The 20585-nt window shown below is 29.1% G+C and overlaps 1 protein-coding gene and 2 long non-coding RNA genes across 3 annotated transcripts in view; 1 reads left to right on the top strand and 2 right to left on the bottom strand.

Annotated features, from left to right (window-relative positions):
• Positions 1 to 20585, bottom strand: part of LOC102675942 — a 94934-nt gene that overhangs the window by 26349 nt on the left and 48000 nt on the right. The gene's annotated exons all lie outside the window — the stretch shown is intronic.
• Positions 2293 to 3701, bottom strand: LOC116184893. Its single transcript, XR_004149553.1, has 3 exons — positions 3256 to 3701; positions 3136 to 3177; positions 2293 to 3034 (listed from the first exon to the last, which is right to left on the bottom strand). It is a non-coding gene; the product is annotated as an uncharacterized LOC116184893 (long non-coding RNA).
• Positions 10941 to 16901, top strand: LOC116184892. Its single transcript, XR_004149552.1, has 2 exons — positions 10941 to 11181; positions 15108 to 16901. It is a non-coding gene; the product is annotated as an uncharacterized LOC116184892 (long non-coding RNA).

Below are 20585 nucleotides of genomic sequence, written 5' to 3'. Positions count from 1 at the left end.
ATGTTGTTATCCATTTGTTGGAGAATAAGATGCAGAGTGGATCTCCTTCTAAATATATATATTTTTCTTTTTTCTTATAGAATCGAGCACTTGTTTTCTTCTCAGATGTTGTTAATTGTTCAATGTTCAATAATGTTTTGATTATTTTAATCGGATTCTAATATTAATTATTGAAGTTAATAATACTTTTCTCTTCCATATAGAAAATGGAGAATGATATTGATACATCTTATCAATCTTTTATAGTTCACTTCATCCACTGTTTGATTTCTTTTTGTTTATATATTAAAATTTAGATTGTAAAAAATTGTATTATTATTATTACAGTCAAAACAATCAGAATTGTTTTACTTGTATCTTTATTGAAATTATTTCTTTCATTGGAATACGCTTAATCAAAACAGTTTCTACTACCAGTCTTTCCAAGTTTAAATTTATATTCCATGAACATTCCTATGAAAAAAAAAAAATACAAATAAATTAAAGGAAATAAATTTGATTGAAATATATTTAAGAAATAAGAATAAACTATGTTATATAAATATGGGTATACCTTTGTTCCATTATATTGAGCTCGCTATGTCGTTTGTTCAAAAACAGGAAAAGGCAACATCCGAGTCACGTACAAATATACAAGATACGAGTCATCTTTGCACATCATATTTTTATATACACATATATAAATTCAACACAAAAGATATTACGTTATAAGAATATCCTCGAAAAAAAAAAAGAAGAAAGAAAGAAAATTCGAAACAATGACAGTTTGCTTAATAGACCATGTGAAACGGATAGATCGACATAAAGATAGACATCGCTAGACAAGTTGGAAAGAATCTATATGCTCGACGAGGCACGTACGATTCTTCCCTTTGTGCGACGTGGAAAAAAAAAAAAGAAAAAGAAAAAGAGACGAGTCGAGGATGCGCAAGAGGATCCCTTCTCTTCCTCGTCTCGAATAAAAGAGAAACGATGGAGAGAAGATGCAACCCCTTTGACAGATCGAATGCGACACAATGGCGGGGAATCGGGGAATAACGACTTTTCCAGATGCTCTGAGAATTTTCGCCCGAGTTATTGTCACGTGTCTGCGCTGCTACGATTGTTGTTGAGGAATGAGGACGTTTTTCTTTTTTTTTTTTTTTTTTTTTTTTTTTGTGAAATCGAAGAACTTCTTTCCACGAACACGATATATGGAGAAATCAATCGAAGGAGTATCGATTGGAGGATTATGAAAACAATTTTTCATTGAAAATATATACGAATATACAGAGAAAAAGGAGATGTAATAATCTCAAAAATGGGGAAAAAAAGAAGATATTGATAAGTGTTTTGCCACCAAAAAATAGGTAAACAAGTAAACAATTATCTCTCAAATCTTGGAAAAGTACATTTCATTTACTGACATAATAATCATGACATGTTTTTAATTTTTTGTCAGATGGATAGACTGAATTATGAATCATATTAAGAATAAGCCAGTTGTAATGCTGGCAGACAAATGAAAAAAGGTAATCACAGTTAGAGAATTTTTCAGTAGTATGATCAATAGTGTAGATAACAATTTGTTGAAGCAAGTAGTAAATATCAATAATTTTGTCAGATATTTACATGGCACGAATACTTTGACTAAGAATAATTAATATTGCTCGATAACTTTATTTTATTATTTTATATTATCATTTAATTATTGCCAAAAGCAATGATTAACAAATTTAATTATCAATCAGAGAAAAAAATTAAACATAGATTTTGTAAGTTTCAACCACAACCTCAAACCATCTATCCACAGTTTGAAATCGAGCGAACAAAATTCAAAGCGACGACCACACTGCTTTATTTTCACTGAAAAGGAAGTCTTTTGCGCAGTGGAGAAAGATCAAACGAAGAAGATACTGCGACAACGTTTACCCTTCACTGTTCCTATCTTTTCGCGAGGAAAAGGGAAACGGAACCCGGTGGGAGTCTTTGAATATATCAATTCACTCAGAAAATCAAGCCCAAGATTGAGAGCGAACAATTGTTAATAAAACATTTCACGGTTAGAGAACGAAAGTTTAATTATTTGTTGTGCTCTTAATTAATTTAAAAGTGGTCGAGTGAGTTTTTGCATATTCGAGGATAAGATTTTCTTTGACTTTGATACACTTTGCGAATTTTTGCACGAATGTTTCGTGAATTTGTGAGAAAGAATATATGGATATAAAATATGGATATAAAATATTTTTGACGATGAGTTTTAAAGTTAATTATATCTATAAATATAAATTTAAAAAACCATTTAGCTTTTTATATGAATACTATTTAGATTTATAATCTGTTAAATAGAAATCTTGTCTTAAAACTTTTCAGTCATCTGTGTTAAAATATCTTATGGGTCACATGGGACAAAGGAAAGTATCATCCAGTGGCCCATTGATAAATTATTCTATACTCAATTGGTCAAAGAAGTGTATACAAAAAAAAAAAAAAAAAAAAAAAAAAATTATAAAAAATTAAAATTTATTTTCACTCTCTTCAAAAATCCAATATATTCTTCATTAAAACACGATACATTCGACATTCATAACATTTCAATCGATGCATATATATTTTTATTAATTTATTAATTCTATTTTTCTAATTTTCATTAATTTTTTAATCTGTTATTCGTGTAGTTGAGCATGCAAGGTCACAATGTTTGGATTTTGCGACCCTTCTCTAGTAAGGGACCAAGACCTTTGTTACTCTTGTTGGATATTATCTTTAAAACAGAGAGATGCTCTGTGCGTCGTAAACTTAAAACCAACTCGCCACCCTCCGCCATATTTCATCAACATTATACCAACTTTTCTTGCAATTTATCGGGATTCTCCTTCGTACCCTTGTTATATACACATGGTTATTTGGTTCACAAAAATAGTTTATATCAGACAAAGGATAAATTTCATATCGTAAGAAGAAGCAAACAGTGAAAGTGAAAAATGTATTTACTTATTTTGTACTGTATTGTACCATTGTATTTGTTCCATCAAATTTATCAAATGATTAACTTCTGGAAGAAAAATCATACAATTCTTTTATAATTTGAGTTAATTTAAAAAAGAATAATTAATTTGAGATAGTAAAAAAAAAAACTTTATCAATATTCAATACCTCAATAATCAAAGCATTGTTCAAAAGAATATTTTCCATCATCTNAAAAAAAAAAAAGAAAAATTAATAAATCTATTAATTATATTATATATTTTTGCAATAATATAATTAATTACTTACTTATATTTACAAGTGATATTATCGATTCTATACACGTAGTTCGTAGAGAAGCAATTTCAATCCTTGTGGAAGCGTGTGCGTTTTCTCAGTCACCCGTCAGAGAACGATTGAGCGAGTTTCTAATTCAAGACACGGATTATTTTTTAAAGGAGAAGAGAGCTCTCTCGCATCAACGTGCGTCACTTGGCTTCGATATTAAAGTTGGTCGTGTTTGCTTTTTCTTTTTTTTTTCCTTTCTCCGTTCGACGCCGTCAAGACACCCGATGTGTTTAATCAAAGAAGAATGTTTTGTGTCGATAAAAAAAATATTAGCTCGATTTTTGCGACGAAGAAACTTTCACGTCAATAAGAATTATCTTGGTAATTATTATTATTATTTTCTCGATTAATTGTAATCAAATTTATTTTATTTTGCAAAGATTTGAGTGAAAATTTCTTCGATCGAAAGCGAAAAGAAAAATATTTAATAACAAACTCCATTCTCTTTACTTTTACGCTATATAAATAAATTTTTGAATATTCTAATTTTCATAATTCGAATTTGAATAAATACTCACACAATCTTATTTATTACAATATGTAAAATTCTTTCTTGATCTTCCAATTGTATAATAACAACTAAAAAACAAACAAATATAATATTTATCCATCTTCTTTATCATTCCACATCTTCTTCACTACATCCACTTAAATATAAATATAGAACACACAAACACAGAAATCTTCAATTATGAAATCGCAGTTTCTCGCTTGCCGCCATGTTTAATTTTAAAACGAGCCAGCGAAAATGTTGAACAGCGGCATTAAACTGTATAATGGCCATTTATAGAGACATTCTGATAAATTTTTTCCACGGACAAAGTTTTCGTCAAAACTTTGGCCGAATGTGGTCTCCATTCAACTTCTGTTGGAAACGGATAAATCTGGAGAGAGAGAGAAAGAGAGAGAGAGAGAGAGAGAGAGAGAGAGAGAGAGAGAGAGAGAGGAGCAAAAAAAAAAAAAGTTTTGAGGAACATTGTTCGTTACTTTCAACAAAGTGAAACAAATTGCTCGAAATTCGTCGAATTAAAGAAAAACGGAAATTTCGCATTGAAATTTATATATATATATATATTTTAAGTTCAATTAGAATAATTGAGGTTAGGTTGAAGTGGTAATTAGATGTGGCTTTAATGATGTGGTCTTGAGGCGAATATTAATGAGACGTGTTTTTGCAGGATGAATTGTTCGTGAAATAACTGGTTTTTTTGCGCTATCTTTATACAGAGAAGTTTGTCTAACTTGTTGCTAATTGGTTAATTCTGTTGGTGACTCATAACCATTCCCAACTTCTGCAGATAGATCGCGTGTCCTCGATTTTAATGGCATCTAATGCTTGAATTTTCTAATTTCGAAGTATACAATCGTTTAATCAGAAAAAGTAGAATATTTTAAATATTTACATTGTCGATCCAATTTGTCGAATATAATAAAAAGAAGAACTTGATCTTGATTGAAATTACAAGGAATCATCCCTACTATTGGAAAAGAATTGCATCAAATCGATATCGATATGTTTATTTTGACTTTAAACTGTTCAGTATATTCAGTAAAATCGAGAAAGAAAAATCGAAGCTCTGATCGAGTTATATCGAAATTAAATTTCGATTCTTCTACTTAAATAGCTTGGATCCCAATTTTCCTGCGATCAAAATGATCGAACTTCCCTGTACATGTGAAAATTTTTACGTATTCCCCACCTATCACAATAGCTTTTTGTTATCGAAAATCACAGAAAGAAAAAAAAAATACGCATTAAAATAGAACAAGCAAAGTAGATTTGTAATAATATTTACTTAGAGAAATAATCATCGTTTGTATTTACGATAATATATAATTCTTCATTGTTTCATATTTTTAAACAAAAAAAAAAAAAGTTAGACAAAACATCTAATTATAGAATGATTATGTATACCTAAAATCAAGGAATGCGGCAAATTACATCACAGATAGCCTCGTTCCAAAAGCAATTCTGACTGATCCCATTTGTCAAAGTTGATCTCGACATGGATTAACGAGGAGTCAGAATGCAATTGAAGGTTCAAAGCGTAGGATTCCGAATCTTGAAATCATGGCGTGTTAAAGGAACTAATTTCTGAATCGAATTTCATTGGATAGCCAGTTTCCTATATCTACGTTTTTCACTTCACGCACAATTTTCAATCTCTCTTCCAACGTCTCTTTTTCAATATTAATACTCAAATTATATTCTCCAATTGTCCACACACACACACACACACACACACACACACACACATCCACAGATTATAAAAGAATTTGTATCGATTTTATGTTGTTGAAAATTGAATAACAATTCAATAAAGTGTTTGGTAAAACTCATGAATATGATTCTCATTCACTATGTTTTTAACTCAAGACTCTGTTTACAAACGAAGAGCACTTCTGAGTTAAAATCAAGTGAAAATAATATGGAATTTTAAAAGCGTTTATAATTTTAATTAAATGTTGTAAATTTAAATTTAATTACTATTTATGTTAAAAATAAGAAAAAAGAAATATTCCTAAGAATTTTAAAAAGTTTTCAAAACAGAACTAGAATTACACAAAAAATTTGTTTAATCTTATTCAAATTAAAGTAATTTGACTTAAATATAAATTTAATAATGATCTGAATAACGATGTATTAAACAATAATGCAAAAAAAATGCTTCATTAATAACGAATTCAAGTAAAAAAACACCTCGCATCAATTATCGAATTATCTTTGGAAAAATAAACGAGCAAAGCCACGAGCAGGTCTAACAATCTCCTTAATCTCTTTTCTTGTAAATGCACAGTAGTGAGCAGATATCATTTATCTTACAGCGCATTCTCTCAATATTCTTTTTTTCCCTCCCTTCTCATTTATTTTCTGAGCACTTTACTGATTCAGCAAAATGCACGAGTCTCCCCTCTCAATCTCAGAAATAAAATAGGTAATTATTGCCTTATGACGGTAAAATTGCCAAACTCGAGACAAAACTTACTTTTGTTTCGTTTCCTTCAATTTGCTTCCATTTCCTCTGACCATTTTCTTCCAGAAATTAGAAGTCGTCAACTTGTTCTAACTCATAGCACTCGTAATTTTCTTCGTATAACTTTTCGTGATTGTAAATGGAACGATTTATGGATAAAAGGAATTTTTCGAATTTTATTTTTCATTATATTATCATAATTATAATATAATATTGTATTTTTATACATTTAAAATAATATTCGATCAACTTCTAATAGTTCTAATATTCTTAGTTTTTAAATTATTATTTCTTAAATAAAATTTTAAAAAGTAATTCTAATAAAGATGTATAGGATCAAGTGTTTCAAGTTATAACGGTCTAAATCGCGACTTCAAGATCACATGAAAATTGAAATTATTACAAGCTATAGCCGAACATAGCCGATTGTAACCGAACATAACCGATTGTAGCCGAACATAGCTGATTATAGCCGAACATAGTCGATTGTAATCGAACATAGCCGATTGTAGCTGAATATAGCCGATTATAACCGAACATAGCCGATTGTAACCGAAACTTTCGAAACTTCGCTTGAACTTTCCCGAATTTTTCGATTTATATTTCGAATCCATAATTTCTAAATTAATTAAAAATAAAAATAAAAACTACAAAATAATTAAATATAACAATAAAAAAAAATAATATTCTTTTATATTATTTTTATATTATACATTTTACAACACATTCAAGAGAAATCATAATTCAATTCCACAATCGCTTCTAATTATTTCAAAAAAAATATCATTTGAAAACAAAGATCTAACTTGGAAATTGTTAAGAATAACAATCAATAAGTGAAGGAAGGAGTGAAATGGCGAAAATTCCAATAATCTAGAATAATTAGAGAGCCTTTGCCAATTCTAAAAAAGATATTCCTTACATTAATTTCTTAGGAACTATTTGTTTTGTCAAAAGCGACGATATTTCTTCGCTCGAAAGCAAGTTTCAAATAACGATGGCATAATACAGATCCCTTTAAAAGGTACTTAGTCTTACAAATTACGATGCTAAATTGATGGAGAAATTGTGCACTGGAAACGTATGGTTCGAAGTTTAATCTTGTTTTCAAGATAAGATATTAAAAGTATCTTAATCTCAGTTGATTGGCCTATATCATTTATCAAATAAGTAACAGACTAGTTTGACTATAATATATTTAACATCAGACAAATAATTGATCTATTTATATTACTCTTCACTTCTCTGACAAATAACTTATTTATATTTTTTTGATTGATCATTACTGTCTAATTCAAATTCTAATTATATTAGCTAAATTATATTATTTGTTTACTTAACTTTCTCATTTTTCATTATTCGTCTACCAATTAATCTATATTATTTGTCAGAATGCTTTTTTTTTTATTATTTTTTTTATAATAACTACATATGACTACCATTATTTATTCAAATGATTATTTTCATAACTATCTTAGTTTTCTGACAAATAATTGATATTATATTTATGATTTATATTATTCTGCCATACAAGTAATTAAGGAATACATTTTTAATTTTATATACATACAATATTAGAATATTTTACATTTAGAATGTTAAATTTTAGATAAATTTTAATGGACTTATATTATCTTAAAAATGAATGAATTATCTCATTTAAATAACATGATAATTTGAGTATTGATTGAAACATGGAAATCAACAGATATCGGTTCTCATTTCTCTTAGTAGATTAGAGATTTTCGACAAGAATTTCCGAGATACGTTTATGCTAAAACCTTGTTTGCACGCGATAGCTGGAAGATCAAAATTGATAGATTGAGAGGTTACATTTAACATTTGGTATTATGATAATAGAAAGATTCTTGTGTGGAGATGAAAGACAAATTCTATCGAATATCTTATAGATAATTAATGAATGAAGTGGAATAATCACAAATATACAAATATATAATATATTTAGAAGAATTATCTATTTCTAAAATACTAAAAATATAATATATTCAAACTGTATTGATTGATAAAATAAACAATTTCAAAATTCGAAAAAATATTTTGAAGTTAACATGTATATAACCTATATGATGTTTAAAAAAAAAAATCTTATCCTGAAATCGTATCAATTTTCAATGAAAAAGCATGCGAGAATCACATCAACATCCCACGAAATGCATAGTATTAAGTGAATATTCCAACATTAATAGAAACGGATTCGCCATAAAGATTTATTATTACGATGATTCACCACGATTACGCGATTTCCATATCGTTTTACTTGGCTAGATCGCGAACATTTGCGAAACAAACGACTTTAAGGGCTCACCGGCTGTCAGGGACAAGCAACGATCTTTGGAAAATAGCCAATACTCGAAAGAAAAAATGCATTTAATAGTTTTGTCCTGCAAAATCACGGATCATTAATCGCCGATTAATCATATGCTGATTGCCATTTATCAATTATCTATCATTTAACGTTTGATCAAGGACTATTTTGAGCTACTTTTGATTATAATTGTGAAAACATAAAAAAGAATTTTAATTAAAACAAGAATTTAAAATTGAATTTAAAATAGAAATAATTACTGAAGATAAAAATTTATTATTTGTAATTTAATAATACAATAACTTATGATATAACACTAAATCATGTGATTATTAACTATTAAAATCCAATTCATTTATATATTTATCTACTTATTTATGCATTTTTTAAATTATTTATTACTTCTTTTTATTTATATAATTCTATTTAAAAAAAAAACAAAATTCTTATATAATCTCTAAGCATCCTTCTATGAAAAAGATTATTATACTTACATTAAGCTTATATTAATATTAAAATTATTAAACTTTTGTGTTATGTAAATGAATTATATATATAATACTTTGTTAATTGTCTATTACAAAATCTGAAATAAAAATTATTTTAATAGAATTAAGAATTAAATAAGATTTTTATTTTTTTACTATTAGAAAGAGTAACGTTGATATAGAAATGATATTCTATCTTTTTTAATAATTATACTTATATAATAAATATAATAAATATAAATATATTATATAATATATATTATATTATATTATATAAACTATAAAAGTTAAAGATCTATTTAATTAAATCGACTCAAAATAAGAAATTTAGGGTCTATTTAAATAAAAACATCATCATATAAAGCAACTTGTCCAAAAGAAGTCCTTGTCTAAAGATTCTATTCAAATATGGATTTTCAATAGAAAATTTTACTTAAAATATCTAAAAAAGATTCAAATATGGACTATCTAAAAGAAATTCTATTCAATAGAGAATCTTATCCAAAAATGATTGAAAGAGGCAATCTAACCTAATTCCAAGAAAAGAAAGAGAATTTTATTCAAAGAAAGATCCTATCCAAAAGAAGATCTTATTCAAAAGTGATTTACTTAAAGAATTGCTAGTTGATCTACAATGAAATAATCTCTTTATTTTTTTTCTTTTTTTTTTCCTTTTTCTATCAACATAAAAGAATTAAATAATTTCAACATAAAACAATAACATTAAAAGAATTTAAAAAAATTTTTTTAGCATTCAATATATTTATAATCAGTTTATAATCTTATCCATATTCATCTCTAAATAAAATCACATCTAAAATATAAAATATTAATATAATTCTTATAAAAGAACAATTATTCTTTTTCAATATACATTTTTCTTTAATATAAATAAAAATATTATTTATAAAATTATATAAATTATATTTGTACTATTTATTTTTCAAACATTCATCCTCTAAACGTTTTATATAATTAATGATTTTTTTTCCTAGCTGCATCGACATAATTCTCTTGAATCAATTATCATTCACGAAATACAACGCAAAAAAGAGCAATATATTTTCAAATCAAAGAGATACGACAACTTGGCACTGATTTTAATTTAGTCGGTTTAGTGAAACGTTTGCAATGCAACTGTAGATATAACTATGGCCTACCTGTTGAACCGATAAAATGGAAAATGTTTGAAGAACGATTGAACGTGTCGGATATTTCACGCCGCGGCATATAGCAATGCAAACGAAAAAAAATTTCAAAATGGCCGTATACGAGCACGTTCACGGATCAAGTGGCACATTTTTGTTAATACAATTATTTATACACTGATTTGTATTTAGTGACCCGAGATCAAAAATTAAAATTTTTTTTCATTCTCTATTCTCGTTTCTTTCATTTTAGAAAAAAATATTTAATTAAATGATTTCTTAATAATATATATTAATAAAATATAATATATATATATATATATAAACAATAAAAATTAATTACGAAATTTTAATATTAATATTTCAGTTTCTTTCGAACTATGCAGTGAGTCAAAGTTACACATTTTCTTTCCATTTGGATCTATAGTCTAAAATGTTTCACGAATCAATCGAATTTAACACTATCATCTTTCTCGCGTCTCGAGTATTCACTACTTAATTAACTGTGTCTCTGCTTCAACGATCGATACTGGGCGTTAGGTTCAACAATTACTTGAACCCCACTGAATCAAATCTCAAATACCATGTCGTCGTCCCTATAATCACTTCTACCGAAACATAACACTCGCGAAATTGATCAAATTCCTAGTTACACATCTAGCGGAATCACGTGAAATATGCATGTAACCCAATAGAACTAGATCTCGATTGATTGTTATCGAAACGTTGCATACTTCAAGACAGTTATAAAGTCGAGACAAAGCAAGGCAATCGTTAATTTCAGTTACCATACTTTAATTTCTGTTAAAGTGTCGAATAAAAGAAAGAGAACTATTAATATTGATCTGAAGGTACCTGGTTTTCATAGATTATGAGGTAAAGGAGTTTCTTTGGCGGAAATATCAAAGGATTCGACTCGTGATTTCGAAAGATAGCTATTTTTAAAGAAGGTACGTGGTTCAAACTTTACAATGCGTTTGAAATGCGTTTTCATGCACTTGCAAAGGCTTTGTATATTGTATATTGAAAGATAAAGATATATATCATGAATTGAAATCTTTTTATAGAGATATTCTTATATTATAGAGTTAGAGAGGTTAGATTATGTACATTTTTTTAAATATTTAGTTGAAATTGTTTTAATAATAATTAAAAAAGTGTTCTATTGGATATTTCTTTGAATACATTTGAATATTTGAATATGTAATGATTTCCTATGTATTACAACAATTTATTATGAATTGCAATATTTATTTTTTGTATAATATTTATTTTAAGGATGTAGTTTGTCATAGAATTGGAATAGTTTAATTATTTTTTTGATAATTAATGTTTGGTTGAAGTTGTTTTAATGATAATTGAAAAATTGCTTAGTTAAATATTTTTATGAATGCATTTAGATGCACTTGATACAAAAATTTTCTATATTGATACATGAGAAGTCTATTTATAGAATAATATCTCTTTCTCTTATATGCTGGTTATTTAGAAATATATAAGGTTTATCATAGAATAGGAGTAGTTATTTTTGGAATCTAATGTTTGTTTGAAATTATCTCTATAATAAAATGAAAAAATATTTTATTGCTTATTTTACTTTATATATATACATATTTTTATGTAGATATTTGATACAAAAATTTCCTATATTTTTTATTTTTTGAATAAGTATTTTATAATTTGATATTTTTACTTTTTATATAATTTTATTTATTGCAAAGTTAGAATAGTTAGACTATTTTCTTTTTATAATCATTATTTGCTTGGAATTATTTTGATAAATGAAAAATTATTTTTTTAAATTCTATGAATAACCTAACCTCATAAACATAATTTTTCTTGTTTGTGAGAAGAAAAATTTCATCTGATATTTAGAAATTACCAATCTTCATGAATTTAACATGAATATAATAACGAATTAGTATAAAACAAATAGTATAAAATAAATATATATAAATAAAGAGGAAAACTGAGAACATAAATATACATAATTATAATATACATTAAATATATATAAATATGCAATTATATATATCTTCCAAGTCATATGGCATCATATAATACTAATTAAACATTTCAATGCCAAACACTCAACCATTTTTTATTTTATTTTACAAATAATATTTCAAGAAACGAACCTGCAAGAGCGATAGAGCTTTCGCTCGATCACTACGAATTTCCTCCGACGACTCCGTGATTCCAGTACTTATCTATCCCAAAAACCAAGGATCATCTTCGTACATCGAACATCTTCAGATAGGAAAGCATGGATCAAGCACTATTATTATTTGCACAGAAAGGCCACTCATGGCCCATCACTGGCCAGATCGTCCTGTCCTCGCATTAATGTCAGGAGGTTGAGTCTTCGACGGGAATAATTCCTGTGGGACTCTTAGGTCGACGTTTGGTCGTCTAGTAGCGAACATTGTCGTGTCGTGAAGAGGGTACCTAATTCGAATTCATTGTGTATCGAAGACACAATGATGATTCATGCATTAATCATGTCTCCAAATTCTCAAGATTTCATCTTGGAATTTCGATTGTTTTAATTGTTTGATTACTCTTATTGTAATTGCACATTGGAATAATTTTTTTATAAGATAATTCGATCTTGTTAATTATTATTTGATATATTTCATGATTTTTAATACTTTAAAATATAAGTTTAAATTTTATTTAGATTACACAATACAAATTTTCTATTTTCCAAAGTTACTTTGAATTATATTGGTGACTTGAATTTAATTGCTTTGAATTATAATTTCAATTCATTTGATGATTTGTATTGCTTGCTTCTTTGTAGTATTTTTAACTACTTAATATCTTAAGCAGCTTACATCCTTTGAATTGTAATTCCAAAATTATTATATTTGCTTCTTTGCACATTTGTTGATCCACTTGATGATTCAAACAGTTTACTTTCACAATTGAATTGCATTGCAATTTCAAAATTCTATATTTGATGACTTGAATTGTTCTCTATCTATAGGAATAATTTCTCTAATCTCCAAGAAACAACGATTTTCTTTTAAAAAATATGAAATTGTTTATCTTGGCTTTAAAGACTGGCTTAATAATTTTCATACAAGCTCAATATTTTTCGTCTAATCTGGAGTATGTTAAGGATATTTGGGATAAGCTAGCAGAAAGGAATGGAATTAACGAATACAAAGTCCTCCTAAATCTCGACAGTGCTCGTTCAACGATGCCCCAACTCGTTCCCTCGATGTCAGAGGGAATATGCGGATGGTATCAGCAAATGGAGCACCTGTAAACGCTTGTATTAAATTTCGCTTGATGTTCCTTAGCATTCGCGACGATGCTTCGTCGATGAAAATCCGTAATCGGTTTAACGTGTTCACTTGTGATGGAACGTGTAGAATTTGAATTATCTTTCCATAGATTAGAACGTGCCAAAGATAATTATTTAGGTTTTGATAATTGAATTAACAATTTTAATTGTATGAAAAATGGTATTTTGTAATAAATTGTGAGAAATTTAGTGTTTTTTCAAAAATTAAGTATCGATTTTATCTTTTTTCAAAACAAAAATATTTGTATTTTCCTTTTTTTTTTTTTTAAATTATTCTTCTATATTCGAAAATGATGAATTAAAGAACGGTCATAAGATGAAATTAATTTTGTTTCTGATTCGAATTATCATATTTATATTTGTTTTTCCATGTTTACATTATTTTTTTTAGAAGAAAGTCAGAATTTCTTTGTATTCGTACAATTCTTTTCGAATCAATTTTTATATTTCACAATTTTCCACAAGTTTCCATATTATTGCCAAAGTTTTTCAAATTAATCCGTTCATCGACTCGTAGCAAAACATTTTCACAAACAATTCCGTCAAATTTTTCCATACTCAAAAAGAATTCTTTCGAGATTGGAGAATATTTTTGACATTCTTATTTAAAACTCGCGTAAACTTCACCGATATCGATCCACTTTTTTCATTTTTTTTTCTTTTTCTTTCACAAAGAATAATCGTCGAGATTCAACTAATTCAAATATAAATCACAGGTCGAGAAACACTTGCTTTGTAATTTTAAAAACTTAGGAGAGAACCATCGAACCACGCCACTATTCTTCGAAATTCAGTCACGTGTCTTGTCACTGGATCAACATCCCCCTCGTGCTCACAGAATTCCATTTCTCAAACGAATTTCATCTTTGCCCTCTAGAGTTCTCACGAGTGATCATCGACGTTTCTGAGACCACAACCGACGTAGTATAAACGATAAAATTGCCTTTTAGATTTTCCTTTTAAAACAATAATTGGTACGAGATGAGAGGAATGAAAAAAAATCAATTAAACGGTCAAAGGTCATCGAATTTCCTTTAAAGTTTTCGCATCGGTGAATCCTTCTCCATTTGGAAGATTTGGGAAATTTCATACATAAAATGAAGCTACGCATTAATATTTATGAAAGAGATTATTTTACGAGCTACCATATTCGTTGATACATTTGGATATTTTTGGAAGATCGATTTTTAGATTTATTCATCAAATAAATGTACAAATGTTGATACGAAAATTTGAAAAAATTTTATTTCTTTAGCTTATTAGTTCGATCAAGAGAGACCAAAGTACTTTCTAATTCAAAATTTAAAATTACCCGTTAACGTCGCTAAATATGTATCTAATTATTCTCAAGAATACCATTTTAATTAAAATTAAAATAATAAACTTCTCGACTCGATTATCCTATCAAATCTAACCTATCAAATAAATAAAATCATTGATTTTACAACACGCATCACCACCATTGAAAAAGAACAAAATCGATATTCGATATCACACTATCACGAAAGCACCGCAATGTCCAAATATTAACACGAGTCATAATGCACACACTCGTATTTCTAGGTTAAGTCACGTGGGTCGAGACGGTGGGAAACGCATCGATTGACCGATCGGAGGGAAACGGCAAGCCAAACGAAAAGAAGCTCTCCTTCTTCTCCTCGCCAATCGACGACGCCACATCACTTTTGGACCACGCAGACACGACGGCGAAGGCCAGACTGCACCACCCTTGGTACCCGCTTCCCTCACGGAATCGATACGTCAATCGTCCCTCCGAGAAAAGCACACCGAAGAGACGAAGGGAGAGGCTAGAAGAAAGAAGAAGAGAGGAGGGAGGGAAGGAGAAGAACTCGTGAACGATACGCGTTAAAGCTTCGACTACACCCGTCGTTGGACCCGTTGGGGTTTTCGACCACCTCCTGGAGGAAGTGAAGCGTGAGGACCGACCGATGCTTGGTTCCGATGGATCCGCTAACCGGAAATGGGAATTCGTTGTCTCTTTTTCTCGCTTTTAAGTTTTTGTTGTAAGATACACCTTTCTTGGAAAGGATAGGAATATGACGTTTTCTCTTTGATTTCTCTTTGATTACTTTTTACGTTTGTTTGTTGCGTGGATCTGTCATCTGGAAATAAGAACTGCGTGTTTTCCTGTTCTTTTTTAAGTTTTTGTTAGGATTAGGTTTTGATATTTTTCTTTGCGATTGCGTTTGTTGTGTGTGTTTCTTTTTGTGGATTTGTTATCCGGAAATGGGAACTCATTTTTTTTTTTCGACTTTTTTTTGGTTTTGATTTTCTTGGGATATAAGGAAGAGTGCAGAATTAGGATCCGATATTTTTCTTTGTGATTGGGTTTGCTGTGTGTTTTCCTTGGATCTCTGTATCGTCCAGGAAATAGGAATTGTGCCTTTTTCTCGTTTTGGTAGTTTTCTTGGAGATAGTACTATTGGGATTTGATATTTTTTTTTTTGATTCTTTGTTATTAATAGTTTTGTATATTTCTGTGAATTTATCATTTGAAAATTGCATTTTTTTGTCCTTACAATTATTTTTATTGATATCTTTTGAAATATAAATATGTAGAATGTGAGTCCATTATTGTAATATAGATTCGTTTATACAATATGTAATTTCAAGGATCTCTAACTACCGTAGAACCGAATAATAGTATTTTAGAAAATACATAATATTAAATTAGATTTAGGACAAGATTTAATTAGCTATTTACATCCACGATCTATAATCTAACCTAAAACACAGTATTTTGAAATATATGTATATCGCAAATAAATAGTTACACTTAAATTTATAATATAACCTATAATATAATCAAACCACGATATTTTAAAGTACACATCGAGTGTAAAAGTAACCTCAAAATGCATTAATGACTATTAAACAAATCGATAATCGTAATTATTTTCGCGGAAATTCCGCGTTATTTATTTTTTATGGAAATAAATCGCGCTTCGCTTTGTACGAAAATTAATGGTTAAACACAGACCACCGATTAATTATCATTGAAATTCGGCCGTAACTGAAATCGATATAGGAATAAAAAGACCACTGTTGAAAGAATGGAAGACTGTAAAGGATAGCGAGTCGCGCAGCGTCGTTCATTAAAACTTTAGCTCACAAGGTTTGGGACGTAACAGAAGGCAGATGAGAACAAGTTTCGACAACGATGCGCCATGTTTAATCCGCGATTGGCGGGGTAATTAAAACGGGGGAAGAAACGCGGTCGTCATTGCCCAATTCTTTATTTATTGCAAATTGATCCAATCGATCTTGTATGTTTTTTATTTCAAGTAAATGCAAATTCTAAATGATAATAAATTAAATTCTTTTCTCTTTCATTGTCTCCAATATTTTAATTTTAAAATTCACTTTCATTCATTTACTTGTCTTTAAAAAATTATTATTTAGTATTATAACTATATGAAAAAAAAGTTAAAAATTAATAATTAATTAGCTTAGAAAATTCAATAATTTAAAAAGATTATTTTTATTTTTATAAATTGTTTTCATATTTTTACTTTCTCTTTTTAAAAAAACATTTTAAACATTGTAATAAAAATCAATAAGAAAAATAAGATTTTCTTTAAACTACATCCTCTATTAAATTTGAAGATTATTTTAAACACTTTTAACAGCGTTGTAATTTAACAACGGTATTTATCCAATGAAAAAAAATTTGACATTACGGAAGAACGATTGAGGCAATTTCCAAAGAAACGGCGAAACAAAAAGGAGAGATTATTCTTTCCAAAGAAGCATCGATTCCAATCTTTCCACCTCCACTCGCGTGGAACACGTCCACGGTATTTACGATATACGAAGATAGAGCTCGAATGAAATCGCGTCGAAGACGATCCCGTATAAATATCTCATTTTTAATAGAAACAGGGTTAACAAGAGGATCGATAACGCAAGCTTTTGTGTGTGCAAGCTTTGTTCCTCGATTCACCTGCGCCCCACGAAACCAATTCTTGATAAAACAAACGGAGAAATCTTGCCCTCGATTTTTCTTCTAGAAATATTTATTCCCAATAATGATCCTCTATTTCTTCGAAAAATAGAAAAAAACGGAATATAATTCTTTCGATCTTTCGTATATAAATTATTTCAATTCTTCTTGTCTTTTGTTTAAAAAAAAAAAAAGAAATTCAAACAACGATTGTCCAATCCTCCTAAGAGCTATGACAATTATCATATCATCTATTCCTCAATATGCTTGCAATTTTCAATAAATACCAAATCACAAGAAGCTGACTATTTATCCTATAAATTTGATTTGACTGATCTACATCTCTCCCATTGTATTATCACTTTCAAATTTCGATCGATGAACAATAGAGAAGAGGAATATGGAATATTAGAAGATAAAATTATTATATTAGAAAAAAATTCATTGTCGATTCTGAGAAACTTCGATCCCAAACTTTTAGCCAATCCATACTTTTTCAAATTAACGCGCGCCACTCCATCCCGCTGTCATCGACATTCTCGATAACTGTGCGCACTCGAAAGCCACTCGACGCGCAAAGCCTTGTGCGCGCGTGGCATACGCGTATATCCTCCTTATTCAACCTTATCGCATCCGGTATCGCTCTGTCGGTACGAACGTTTCGATGCCGACAGTGGCGTCAACTCGACGAGATAATTAAGGATTATCGAAGTTTGTTTTCGAGGGAGTGACACTTTGGAGGGGAGAAAAAATGTGTTTGGAAATTTGGAAAGTTGGAAATTTAAGGAAGAAGTAAGAATAAATTTGTATTTATAATTAGAGAAGAATGGAACGTTCGCAGTAGTAGAGATCAATTATTAAAGTCGAACGAAACGAGGGAATTATAAGAATGGAATAAGAGAATAAAGTGACTTTGATAATTTATTGCTCGAATAATTGCAGGTAATTGTAGTGCATTTTCCAATGAATTAACACTTAACCCTGTCAAATAGAGTGACTCATAGGATAAGTTTATAATTAATAATTAATATATTCCTTTTTTTTTTATTTAATCATCTTTGTTAGGAATTCTTTCATACTTGTAAATTACAAATTAATTGCGATATATTTCTGATCGATTTTATGTGATTCTATGTTTTTAATTTATTTAGAAAGAATGATGAATCGTCCTATAATTTGCATCACAATTATTCTATTGTTAAAAGTGATAAAATAATCAGATAAAATAACTATTAAGAAAATGTTTAGAAAATTGAAATAGAACACGTGAAAACGCGTGTTTTTCACGGATGAGAGATAAAATGTGGAATATTTTCTATTCGCGAATCCCCTACACAGGGAAATAAGGGATACATAGAAATATGCGGAAAAATGATATTTTTAGATTTATACACAGAGAAATACGAAGCTGTGCAGAGAACATGGTTGACAATAAGAAAATACCTAAAGAAATAGTTCGAACGATTATTTACTTTATCGAGATTTCTCGAAGAGGAAAATAAAATTTTAATATTTGCAACTTGTTACGAAGATACACAGATTTGTAATTTTAAAAAGTTTACGAACCCTTCTTTAAAAACACTTCACTATTATTTATTTATTTATTTATTTACAGATCGAACACAAAAAAAGATACAAATTTTTCCCTCATATATTAACATTCGTCAATAAATAAAAGAGTTTAATATTCTAAGAATGGACGAAACTTGAAAATTTATTTGGAGGAATTTATTCAGAAAAATTCAAATTGCAGCGATACAAATTTCTCTATTTAAAATAAAACTCGAAAACTAACATTAATGTTCGAAAGTTATTCGTCGAATTACGCGACTCATTAGCCGATGGTTAACAGTTCGTTAAAATTGCAAGACCTTAACGTAACGGTTATACGATCGTGCAATGGCGGAGCAAAGCAGAACGAATTCCACTGCGGAAATTACCACGTCGTCGAAGGTGGTCCACGTCGATATTGATGATTATCAACCCTCTGGAGCCTCGGCATCGTTTATCGAGAAAGGTCGCAAGAGTACAATGTGATAAAAGATCAGACACCAAACTTAATTCGATTCGTTGGTTGATATATCGTATTGTATAAAACGTATACATGAAAAAAAGAACGAGTTGTCCAACGATAAAACGTTGAAAATAATTAAAATTATTCAAAGAAATAAATAACAATAACAATAATAATAAAAATATATTGAGCCAATCAGAAAAATTAGTATTATTGGTCAAAAAGTAGGATAAAATAGTTGTGATTAATAAATGTAACTCACAGCTGTGGTTAAACAAGTAGAATAGGCTAGTAATGAACGGACAAGTAGAATAGATCAGTCACAGTGAGAACGATATAAAACAAGACAGATGTGAATGTGACATATATATATATCAATTGTTGATTAATCAAGTAGAATAGGAGGGTAAACATAGTCAGGCAAGTAGAAGCAGCACGTTAGATAATGGATAATGCAGAGAAGTAGATCAGATCAGCCATCGGTGAAACAACAAGTGGAGCAAGACAAGATGCGATTAGACAATTCTGGAATTGGCCAGTTGTGGTCGTATACCAGTAATATAGGTCAACCTATACAGATCAATCAAAGTAGAACGTAGTAGAAATATCCATCCGTCAAACAATGTAATTAATAACTGACGAAAAAGTGGAATAAAACCGGATTAGTTGCAGTGACGACGACAAATTGAAATTGTTCGAAATTGTATAATCAATGAAATCGAGCCAAGATCGAAAACAATCGTCTCCAGGCAAGTAGAATAAGACAATTATGACGAGACAGGTAGAACAAAACAATCCCTCATGATCAGACACAGTAGAATAATCCAGTTACAGCCGACAAGTGGAGTAAACCAATTATTACCCGCCACGTTTCAGATATAACAGTCACACTGTCATCCTGCACCTAGCTAAATATCTCTAAAAAAAAGAGAAATTTTTCATTCCTCATCGCTCACAATATTTCGAAAAATATAATTCGAATTCGAATTTCACGATATCTCGCCAAATATATTTCCAAAAAAAAAAAATATTTAATTTGCTTCTTCCCTCTCCCTCCCCCCTC

Source organism: Apis dorsata, unplaced genomic scaffold, assembly GCF_000469605.1.
Source record: "Apis dorsata unplaced genomic scaffold, Apis dorsata 1.3 scaffold_74, whole genome shotgun sequence".
NCBI classification, from domain to species: Eukaryota; Metazoa; Arthropoda; class Insecta; order Hymenoptera; family Apidae; genus Apis; species Apis dorsata.
This window is presented reverse-complemented; position numbering and strand designations above follow the sequence as displayed.